At 42.5% G+C, this 11,605-nt stretch overlaps 1 long non-coding RNA gene across 1 annotated transcript in view; it reads left to right on the top strand.

Moving 5' to 3' along the window:
- The first annotated feature begins 502 nt into the window (after positions 1-502).
- Positions 503-11,605, top strand: part of LOC135966448 (uncharacterized) — a 67,917-nt gene continuing 56,814 nt past the window's right edge. Inside the window, exon 1 of the long non-coding RNA XR_010579768.1 lies at positions 503-630. This is a non-coding gene — a long non-coding RNA (uncharacterized lncRNA). The remainder of the gene's footprint in view (positions 631-11,605) is intronic.

Here is an 11,605-nt window from a genome sequence, read left to right as displayed (position 1 = left end):
GCTGAGTTAAAGACAGTAACCTCATTAGGATGGGTTTAGATGATAAAACCAGGAGAAGAAACCAAGAAGCCCAAACTGCCCTCTGGCTCTCCTCCAACTAGCCTTGCCTCTGACGAGTCAGTTCATCTCTCTGCACTGGTATCTTACCACCCGCCCCCCCGACACTGAAATGGAGCCAACTCGCTTTGCCACTTTTCTACTTCATAGGAATGCTCTAAAAATTAATATTCACTGTGAAACTAGGAAAGCCACAGAGGAATGATCCTATCTCAATATGAAGCATTATCAGTTCTGTTGTGCCTGCCACTCTCAGTTGGCATTGATATATTGTTCAGAATCTCTCTAAGAATCTCCATTCTTTTTCTGACCCCAATGACCACTAATTATGGAAAACAATGTACTGGACTACATTCAAGAAAGAAATATTTTGCCTGTTCATCAACTCAGCCAATAGGGTTTAAAGTGACTCTGATCATTTTAAGTGGCTCAATGAATGTACCATATAAGCTATGTACTATTGAAGGAGCTTTAGCTGCTGCAATTCTTATCCTTCCTCCCTTCAGGTTTTCTTTAGTGTTGAAATTGATATGGAGACGTGGATGGAGATTTGAGTCTTAGGAATTTGGGAAGGTGAGTCATGCCGAGGAGCTATATGACTTTACTCACTAAATATTTCCAGAATGTCTCCTAACCCTGCCATCCCTAGTCCTCCATCTAAGTCAGGCTCTTATTGTCTCTTGCCTGGATGTTTGAAGCAGTCTTGGGACTGGTCCTCTTGACTCCAATCTTATCTGTTAAGCAACTTTCCCCACTGCTGCTGAGTCTATCCAGAAAGCAGGCTTTGTCACGCTGGTGCCACCATTGCCCAGAAAATATAGTCCAAGCTCTCCAGATGGAGGGACTTACATGTCCTGTTAACATCTTAGCTCCCTATGTCTCTAGCTTCAGCTCCCTCCGGTCCCTGCCTTACAGATTTGTATTCAACACCAGCAGACTGCATATGCTTCCTCTGCATAGACTGGGCTACATTTTGCCTTTGGGTGTTTCCTCCACCAACAATCTCAAAGAAAGCAGACAAAGCAAACAATGGAACACCAATAGCTCCTCATTCATCCTCGGGGTCATGTGACACATACGTTGTCTCCTTTCTTCCCTCCTGTGTATTTCTCCAGGGTGGTGTGCTCCTCTCCTGAATTCTCACCCCTGTGATACCCTGGGCAAGTCTATCATTAAGCTGATATGTAAGGTTCTATGGATCTTTATACATGCTTGTCCACTTACTAAACAGTGAACTCTCTGGAGAGGGAGCTCTCTCCTCTGGATCTTGAACAATAACTGGCTCAGGAATATATATATATATATATATATATATCGTGAAATACATGCTTCTGAAACAGCTTCCATGTGTAAGGCAACTGTGTGCTTGGTGGTTGGGGAATGTCTCTAATACTAAGTTGTTCAAAGAGAAAAAACTGTCTAATAAGTATGTCAATGTATACTTGAATGAATTCTTTATTTTTCTTTGGATGAGAGATCCAGATTTATGCAAATAATTAGTTGGGGGGAACCCTATGTCAACAGCAGGCCATCTGGCAGTGTGATGTCATGGCAGGTTGCTTCTCTTTGCTGCCACCATCCTGGAGCCTGGGGCTTTCTTGTGGCTATGGCCTTGAGTGTAGAGATGCACCCGCCCCCCTTCTCTGGAGTTCTCTGCCTTGTATTATGTTGCCATGGCAACAACCCACTTTCATTCTGGACTTGCTGCATGGGAGAGGGGAACCCTTTACTACAATGGCGTAAATGATGAGGATTATTTAAAAAATAAGTTGACAAGGTTAATCATCGCCACATGATACTAGTACCACAGATTCTGATTTTGTGAGACTATAGTTTGTTAGGTGTTTCTGGCAGTACTGAAAATAGATTAGCTAGAAGAATAGAAGATTTGATATACCCTTTGTTTAAATGTCTAACTTTCTCTGTGCCTGTGGTGATTCTATTTTTAGTGCAAAAAATATTTTTATTCTCTTGAAGTATATGCAAAACCTGTTTTGAGTCAATCCAGTGCATCAAAGAAGGGAATAAAATTTCTAGAAGGAAGGCTGAATGATCTTGCAAGGTGTGGAAGGCTGGGATAAACAAAGATACTAACACCTGTCTAGGACTATGACAAATCTGCTCAAATCTGTTAAGAGATTATGTGGAAACATAGTAATGTGTCATTTAGTTACTTTTTTTGGAAGAGAGTCCGTTACAAAAAAAAAAGAGAGAGAAATGGCTTGCAGGCTTGCTTTTTAAACACCTTTATATATTCAAATGACCAAGTGCAGATATATATTGCAGGAGCCTAGTTGATTGTTCGGTACCTGCGGAAGTCTGACAGAGACATTCCACGTGCTCTAAGCAGGATGTTTCCATCTGGCTCTGTGAGCCTTGCCTCCCTGTAGCTCAACATCTCTCTTTCTTTTCCGGAGAGATCAGGATTCTCTTTCTAGGTGGAATGAGCTCCCCCTTGGACCTAGGCTGAGTTCCTTCTGTCTCTTTACCCAGGCAGCTTCTCTCTCCTAGTTTCCAGCTTTTACCCGCAACACAGATTGAGGACTCTGGTTTATTTGAGAGGCAGATGTCTGCTGAGTGTCACCGTGCAATGGCGTGGTCCCCTGTCCCTAGCCTCCTCCTGATGCCTGGGTTCCCCTTTGATCAGATATACCTTGCAACACAGGCCCATTTGTCTTCTCTTGGAGGAGCCAGACAAGATTCTCATTTATTCACTCACTATCCGCTATCACCATCTCACAGAAGCACACAGCATGTGTGAGTATCGTTACACCAGGGACGTCATGTGTTGGGGCACAGGCCGCAGAGGGGTAGGGATTTGATCAGCAGGCTTATATGTGACAGAATTAATCAGTAGATAGTTTTTCTGACAAAAACAAAGATGATCCTATGCTTACCAGGCATCGCTCACAGCAGCTGTCCTGGGCCTGGCCCTACATGGTAGGCTGCCGTTCATTTTTAGTTCCTGGGACTCAACATGTAGCCGTACCCGATTGGACTGGAGTGGGGGGCACCTCATGGGCTGATCCAGTAGGATTTTGTCCATTGGGATTTTGTACTAAGAAATCTCAGTGACCTAATGAGCAATGGGAGGTTGGAACAGTCACAATGGGCCACATCCAGGCTGAGAAGCTAGGAGTAAGTAGAAGCTACACAGAGCATAAAGAGAGAAAAAGTAAGTCAGTGGCCAAAACAGAACAGAGCCGACACACACAAAAGGGGAAATGGAAATGCTGAGAGGGACGGAGGAAGGCAGAGGAAAGGTAGAAATGTGGAAGCAGGGAGAGAGGAAGAGGAAGAGGAAAAAGGGTGGGAAGATGGAGGGCAACAGGGAGAATCCCTAATCTACTTCAGTTCCATTCAGGTTCCCCTGGGGTAGCTGACTCGTACTTTAAGGAATGTTTCTTGACACCAGCCATTGATTCAAATCCCAGCTCATCACTTACTAACTGTGTAACCTTGGGCAGGGCACTTAACCTCTCTGTACCTCAGTTTCCTCATCTGTAAAATAGGGATCAGTACAGTATCTGCCTCTTACGGATACGGTGAGGAACAAACAAGTTAACACACATGAAGCCCTTACAAAAACATCTGGCTCAGCTGGGTGTGCCAAGGCTCACACCTATAATCCCAGCAGTTTGGGAGGCCGAGGCGGGTCACTTGAGCCCAGGAGTTCAAGACCAGCCTGGGCAACATGGTGAGACTCCATCTCTACAAAATTTTTTTAAAATGAGCTGAGCATAGTGGTATGCACCTGTGGTCCTAGCTACTGGGGAAGCTGAGTCAGGAGGATTGCTCAAGCCCAGGAGGTAGAGGCTGCAGTGAGTCACGATCATGTCACTGCACTCCAGCCTGGGCAGTAGAGTGAAACCCTGTCTCAAACACACACACACACACCCCAAACACACACCTGGCACACTACGTAAGCGTAGTCTATTTTTACTACTGAAGTTCTTGGTTTCAATAGAATCTCTCTGTTACTACCTCATATAAATCCTGATAGTAGCCCCCACCCCCAACCCCAGTTTAAACTGAGTACATTTGTGGGTATCTATTTCTTATGATCAAAACCAGCTTAACTAGAATACTTCAAGAATACTTCCCAAATTTTTGAAAGTAAAAAAAAAAGTCATACTTTCTTTTGAATTTTATAAACTTGGGATAAAAAGAGAAACTAAGTGCATGCCTTGTGGGAACAGAAATGAGTAGAGTAAAAGAAGAGACATTCCAAGTGTGTACATTGTCAAAACAAGTTATCACTAATTTGGGCAAACAGGGTGGGGCGGCTTCACCTTGCCTTTCCCCACGGCTGCTTCCTGGGGCTGAATGCTGCAGAGGCAATGTTTTCCTTTATGGAAGGTTCTTCTCACTGCTTCTGTATTGAACACGTGTACTCAGGTTTTGCTTTCCTCAGATGTGTTCTGTTTCATTTATTCCCTGAGGCTTGAGGTCTTCTCTCCATTTCTTGGCAAATGTGGGATTTCTGCATCATCCACCACTCCCCAACAGTACTCACCCTGTGTAATTTAGTTGCACGTGTTTACAAGCATTGGCAACAAAGTTCCATGTTGAATTACCAAGAACAAAGCCCATGGAGATGGCGCACAGTGGCTAACATTGTCCCAGAAAGCAATTTTGTCTTTTGGAAGACCTGTGGTTGCCCTCCTGACACACTGACTGTAGGAGTTGGCCAGGGCTGTCTAGCAAAAGTTCCACAGACTGGGCAGCTTAAACAACAGGAATGTATCATCTCACAGTTCTGGAGGCTGGAAGTATGAGATCAAGGTGTCAGCAGGATTGGTTCCTTCTGAGGGCTGTGAAGATGAGACAGTTCTGTGCTTCTCTCCTGGCTTCGAGTAGTTTGCAGGCAATCTTTGACTTTCTTGGCTACTGCTCCATCACTCTGATCTCTGCCTTCATTTTCACACCATGTTCTCCCTGTGTAGGTGTCTCTGTCCAAATTTCCTCTTTCCTTAAGGACATCGGTCATAGGAGATTAGGACACACCCTGCTAGCCTCATCTTCATTTGATCAACTCTGTAATGACTCTGTCTCCAAAAAGGGTGCATTCTAAGGTATCGGGAGTTAGAACTTTAACACATCTTATCTGAGGGGAGAGGAGGATGCAGTTTAATCCAATAACACTGACATATTTGAGAAGTGAGTACCAAAATGACTTTTGGGGTTGCCAGTTTGGTGACGGGGCTTAAAGCTGTTTGCTGATAATGGAATATTTGTGAAGTAAGTTCAGTGGCTATAAAAATTGTGAATCATACCCTCATTGCTTACCATTCTCTTGGCTTTTGTATTTTCATACTTTCTTGGTTTCTATTCTGTACTGGTCTCTGTTAGAATTCTCTGCCGGACCTCTAATGTGCGTCTTCCCCAGTGTTCTCTATCTCAGTGTATAATGGCACCTCCATCGTTCCATGGCTCAAGTCAAATCCTACAAATCCTTCTTGATCCCTTGCTTTCCTCAGCTCCCTCCTATGTTCAATCCAGCTTTAAATGCTGCCGGCTTTTACTCTAAGATATATATATATACACATACAGTCATGCATTGCTTAATGCTGGAGACATGTTCTGAGAAATACATTGTTAGGCAATTTAGTTGTGCGTACATCATAGAGTGTACTAACACAAACCTAGATGGTGCAGCCTACTACACACCTAGGCTATACGGTTTACAGCCTATTGCTCCTCGGCTACAACCTGCATGGCATGTCACTGTACTGAATGAATGCTGTAGGCAAGTGTAACACAATGGTAAGTATTTGAGTATCTAAACACAGAAAAGGTATAGTAAAAATATGGTATGAAAGATAAAAAATGGTATACCTTTATAGGACACTTACCATGAATGAAACTTGCAGGACTGGAAGTTGCTCTGGGTGAGTCAGTGAGTGAGTGGTGAGTGAAGGTGAGGGCCTAGAACATTACTGTAGGCTACTGTAGACTTTAGAAATACTGTACCCTTAGGCTATACTGAATCTATTTTTAAAATTTCTTTCTTCAAAAATAAATTAACCTTAGCTTGCTTACAGTGACTTTTAACATTTATTAACTTTTTAATCTGTAAAAACTCTATTGCTCCTTTGTAATAACACTTAATTTAAAACACACACACTTAATACAGCTGTACAAAAGTATTTTCTTTCTTTATATCCTTATTCTATAACCTTTTTTATTCTTTTGTATTTTTATTTTTAAACTTTTTTTTGTGAAAAACTAAGACACAAGCACACATTAGCATAGGCCTACACAGGGTCGGGATCATCGGTATCACTGTCTTCCGCCTCCACACCGTATCCCACTGAAAGGTCTTCAGGGGCAATAACACGCATGGAGTTGTCATCTCCTGTGATAGCCATGCCTTCTTTAGAATACCTCCTGAATGGCCTGACTCAGGCTGTGTTACAGTTAACTATATTTATTAAATAAGTAGAGGCAGTACTCTAAAATAATGATAAAAGTATAGTATGGTAAATGCATAAACCAGTAACATAGTCGTTTGTTATCATTATCAAGTGTTATGTACTGTACATAATCCTATGTGCTATACTTTTATAGGACTGGCAGCATAGTAGGTTTGTGTACACCAGTATCACCACATACATGTGTGTATGCATTGCCCTGCAATGTTCCAGCAGCTATGAGATCACTAGGTGATGGGAATTTTTCAGCTCCATTATAATCTCATGGTACCACCATAATATATGTAATTCAGCATTGATCGAATGGCATTATGTCTCCCATGACTGTACCTGGCACCTCCTCACCTCTCACCATCTCTGTGGCTGCCATGGCAGGCCAGGCCACCTTGGACAGCTGCTATAACCTCCTAAATGGTCTCCTTTTACCACTCTTATTATGCAGTACTATCCCTCCTGGTACTGTTCAGAATAATGTAATCATCTCTTGTTCCTCCTCCCCACTTTGCTTTAAATTCACCAAAGGCTCTTCATTGCCCTGAGAATCAAAGCTCTTTACTCTAGCCAACATGACCTGCAGTGACCAGGCCTCTGCCTACGTCCCTCTACGCCTCATGTAAAAACCTCCAAGCCCATTTTCTACCTACTTTAGGGCTTACACTAGCTGGGCTCTCTTTCTAGAAAACTATTTTTTCAGATGTTCCATTGGCTTCACTCCTTCTTGTCATTTAGGTCTCAGCTCAAATTTCGTTTGCCCAGAGCTGCCCTCTGATTGTGCAACATAAAGCAGACTCTCCTGTTCTCCCTGTATTTCCTATCATATCTTCCTGATTACTTTTCATTCTGTCACTCATCACGTGCCACGGTCACTGTCTTCTCCCACTAGACCAGACTCTGCATAACACTGGGTATATGGTCCTGCTTGTGCAGTTTGTATCCTCAAGGCCTAAAACAGTGTCTTACACAATTGAATCATCAATGAATTCTTGGTTATTGGATGAATGAATGAATGAATGAATCAATCAATCAATCAATCAAGAATTCCTGGGCAAAACATGAAAAGAACTTGCAGTTAGAATGCATACTATAAGTCAGACATGGTTCAAGGCTTTGTTACCAGGGTTTCTTTTGATCCTCAAGAAATTAATTAAGGTAGGTATTATCCCCATTTTAAACAAGGAACTTGAGGCTCTGAGAGATTAATAAAGAGATTGATCCAATAGATCATAAGTTGTTGAACTGAAGTTGTACCTGATCTCCGTATACTTTCTCCTGTGACACAAGCTGGGGGTGACAAGCCCATAAGATAATACATTCAATGCTTTAGAAATAAGAGTGTAAGCAAGTTACTGGAAGTACTGAGAACAATGTTATTTAGTTCTGGATCAACTAGGGAAGATACCCTTTTAGACTTAATCTTCCTATAACAGGAAAGATTAATTAAAGATTGAAGATTTCCACAGTAGACGGCATGCTCAGAGGAGGTAATCTGAAATAGAAGAAAATTTGAATTTTAATGAAAAAAGTTATCAAAAGGAAAAAAATTGGAATATTTTTATTACACTGTTATGGGATTCAGCACCAAGAGGCACATTTCAAGTCAGGAGTCAGAATGTGTGAATGATTTTCCGAGATGCTCTGTACCTCTCACGGTGCCACCTGGGCACGGTACTATGGAGGAACTCAAAAATATCTGTTGAATGAGTGAATGGAGAGATTATACTTAAGTCTGTGTAGACACCCCTTCTCTCTTCCCATGTCATCTTTACTATTAGCAGAGGTGGGGACTGGCAACTTCATGTGGCTAGATGGCTGGAAACCAGACAAAAGACTTCCCACCAGATGCTTGGGCAAGTCCCAGTGCTTAAAGTATGTGGAAACGCACACCCCAACCCCTTTCGTAGTTCTTACTCACTCAACTACATGAACATTCATTCCCCTTATGCCTGTGAAGGAGCGAAGACTCAACACATTACTTTGAAAAAATTGCCGACTCTTTCCTATTATCCTCTAATGGCCCTGCATCAGTCTTTTGTTGGTTGTAGTTACATTTGGGGACAGCATGATTTAATCCATGATATATTGCATTCTTGGTGATAATGAACTATAAAGAATGGGGTCCTGTTGTAATTTATTTCAATAAATTTCAGATTACTATCTAGAAGTACTAGGAATAATCTCATGAATAAAAGAAATAAAAAAGGAATTTATGAGATCTTTACATTCCCTAAGGAAATAATTCAAGTACCAAAAGAAGCAACTAAATTTAGGTAATAGAAAATCAAGGTGTTTAAAGGAGAGCTGTTGTTTTACAAGATCTGAAATCACTACTTGGGATGCAATAAAAAGTGGTAAGGGTGCCTGCTTACAGAGAACCAGTGTCATGAACCAACACAAGCATTTACGGAGAAAATTATCTAGGTCAAAAAAAACAAGGTGATTCAATTTACAAAGGACGTAAAAGACAATGGAAAAGATCCTTTATGTACCCGGCAGAAACACCAGGAGAAGCTCTACCTCTTGATTAGATGTAAAGATGGCAGGACAGATTAACACCCAAAGACACATTTCAATGGGAAGCTGTGTTCACTTTGGGATTGTAGAGCAGGTTCCCCAGGCCACAGACTGCAGTGGAGATTAGGTTACAGATGACTGGGGGCAGGGAGTTCTCTGGGGAACAATACCTGTTGGGGAGTGAAGGCAGCAGGACTAGGCAAAGGGGAAATTAAACTGTGATGCAGCTGCAGTAGAGGCCTCAGCACCCCACCAGGAGCTGCAGAGCTGGGGGTGGCTTTTCCAAGAGATCCTGAATTCAGGCAAGATGGGTACAACCTTTGTACCATGCTATGGACTAGCCACTTGGAATGTGTGTTGCCCCCGGGGTGGGGGCACATCCTAGAGCAAGGCGGTTCTTTTCAGCAATGCCTGGGGAGGGACTCAGCTGTGAGCCATCAACAGCTAACACTTCTGGCAGATGTGGGGGCTGCGTGGCTCAGTCCTGAAGATGGGGTGGGAGTTAGGCCATGCAGCTCTGTCTATTCTGCTGGAACCAGTACCAGGAGGCTGAAAGGAAAGAAGATGGTAGAATGTTGCTTAGCGTAATCTATTTTTAAATGTGATGCTAAGTTGACCTTCAGCTCTTCCCTTATCCGCTGCAATAGCCTTCCTATAGCTCTTTCCACTTCCACACCTGGCTCCCTTCAGAGTGACAGTAAAACAATCTGAAAACATAAATCTAGTCCTGCGATACCCCTGCCTCATACCCTTCAATGATTTCCCATCTCACATGGGATTAAAAACCCAGCTCTTTGACATGCTTGTAAAGCAGGGTGACCAGATAACTTATCGTGCAAACCAGGACACTTTTGAGAGTGAAAGGAGGCCCTATCCCTAGTTGTACAGGGACAAAGGTCTAAACCAGAACTATTCTTGGCAAATTGGGATGTATGTTCACCCTACCTACAAGGCATCTGATAATATGGCCGCCTTTCACCCATGTTTCAGCCTCTTCCCAATGTCCACTCCTCTTTGCCTTCCATTAGATTCTGGAACAAATTAAGCTCTTTCTCACCCCAGGGCCTTTGTTTTTGTCACTTCCTTCCATCTCTACTTCTCCCTCTTTTATTCTTCAGGTCACAGCTTAAAATGTTTCTATTTGCAGAGGTCTCCCCATCTAGTCTCCATTGTAGTGCCGATTTATTCTATCCATAGTCCTAACTACTATCTGAAATTACAATCACTAGATTTTAAGCCCCAAAAGAACAAGAATCTGCTGTCTAATCAGTGTGTCCCCAGGTATTAGCCTAATGTGCTTCCATAGGTTTGGCATCAATATGTACAAAGCGAATGAATGAGGAGCTTGGGAAACTGTTCTGAAACAAAAATGTGTGTGTGTGTGTGTCAATGAAATGCCCAAGACCACCATCAAAAGACAAACACATCACCTATATCAGAAATTATACAGGTGGCTGCTCACCCTCAAAAAGGTGGACACAGAGAAATGCAAAACATTAAGCAGTCAATTTGCAAACACCTAGAGGATCACAGGCTGCTGGATAACAACCAGCGGTTTAGTGATGAGGATATGTTGTCAGAACAATCTAATTTCCTTTTAAGACAGAGAGACCTTCATCAAAAGCGTTTATTAAGTGTCTGTCCGCACACAGTCAGGAGGAGACCATTGGAGGTGGAGGGGCTTGTGTTCAGCTGTGAAGCATCAGATTTAATATGTATCTTCAACCAAAATCTGATTTTGCTTCTGTGATAATTTTCTTTCACAGGCCAAGCAAATATGAGATCCTTACAGTAGAAGGTGGTAGCAGAATTGTTACCAAGTTAAGCTCGGTATAATTACCAAAGCCTTTAATTGAAAAAAAAAAAAAAATTCTTATGATTAAAGGATGATATTTGCTCAGGTTAAATGAGGTTAAATTTTCTGGGCTCTGCCTTGTAACACCTGACCATGTCCCAGAAAACAAAACTGTACTCAGATGAGCAAGTGAGTAGTTTTAGATTCCTGTGGAATGGTTACCAGATGCCCTCTTTTGAGAGAGGGTTCAAATGAAATCCTGAAAGTGAAACTTTTGATACTGATTCACACACAAACATCCTGGTGAGCGTTGCAGACTAACTGAAATGCCTTTTTAGGGGTCAAAAAGTCACATGCACCTTCTCACATGCCACTGCAGGTATTATAAACTTGACTTTTACAGAGACGATATTTCGGGTCAAGTTGACACAAACCCCTCCTATCACCCAGCTATACAGACCCTGCAGATGTGTGAATTGAATACAAAGCAGCTAGAAGACTCCACAACAATAAACACTTACAAAAATCTTAAAGGTGAGATCGAGGGAGATGAGACCATTGGGTGTAGTGAAGGGTAAGCTTGTCTCAACTGTAGGGATGGCACAGGTACCAAGGAGCAGCTCGCCAGCCCACAGGTGAGATGTCTACATCTAAGAAGTCAGCTGCAGTCCAGGGACCTGGCCCTAGCCATAGCATACTGCCCTATAAAGACCCTGAAGAACAAGATAGCACCCCAACCCAGAGCAACTGGAGTTTGGGGGATGTTGAAAAAAAATGCCTCACATCTATCCACAGGGAATAAGGCAGT

This window comes from Macaca fascicularis, chromosome 12 (assembly GCF_037993035.2).
Source record: "Macaca fascicularis isolate 582-1 chromosome 12, T2T-MFA8v1.1".
In the NCBI taxonomy this organism is placed as follows: domain Eukaryota; kingdom Metazoa; phylum Chordata; class Mammalia; order Primates; family Cercopithecidae; genus Macaca; species Macaca fascicularis.
The sequence above is the reverse complement of the archived record's forward strand: the minus strand, read 5'-3'. Positions and strand labels throughout refer to the sequence as shown.